Source organism: Cebus imitator, unplaced genomic scaffold (assembly GCF_001604975.1).
Source record: "Cebus imitator isolate Cc_AM_T3 unplaced genomic scaffold, Cebus_imitator-1.0 Scaffold655, whole genome shotgun sequence".
NCBI classification, from domain to species: Eukaryota; Metazoa; Chordata; class Mammalia; order Primates; family Cebidae; genus Cebus; species Cebus imitator.
Genome location: NW_016107970.1, coordinates 370880 through 371335, shown reverse-complemented (window position 1 = coordinate 371335; position 456 = coordinate 370880).

Genomic DNA, 456 nt, shown 5'->3' with positions numbered 1-456 from the left:
ATTAAAAAAGTTAAAAAAAAAAAAAAAAAAAAAAGACCTTCCTTTCCTATGATGGAATTAGCAGTGCTAACTGTGACCTTTCTTAAGGAGCTCATGACTTCCAGGGGCTCTGGTACCTGAGTGAATTTTGGAACCTTGACTTTCTGAGAAGAGTTACGATAAAAAGGAAGGCTGGGGCCTGGTGTCTGACTCTAAGTCAGGGAATGAGGAAACACAGATCACAGTGGTGAATGATGATCATGGAGCTTTCTTGTGCTTATTATTTTGGTGGCATCCTGGCTGTTAGCACAAAGGACGAACAAAGCTCATGTGCTTGCAGCTTTGGAAGCCACCAGGCTGGGGGCACTGGGGAGACACCCAGAGATGGAGAGGAAGACCAGACAGTTCCTGGAATCTGCAGGCAAAAGGGCACCCAAGAAACCGAGAAGAGTCATTGGGTGGTTTCACAGGGAGCCA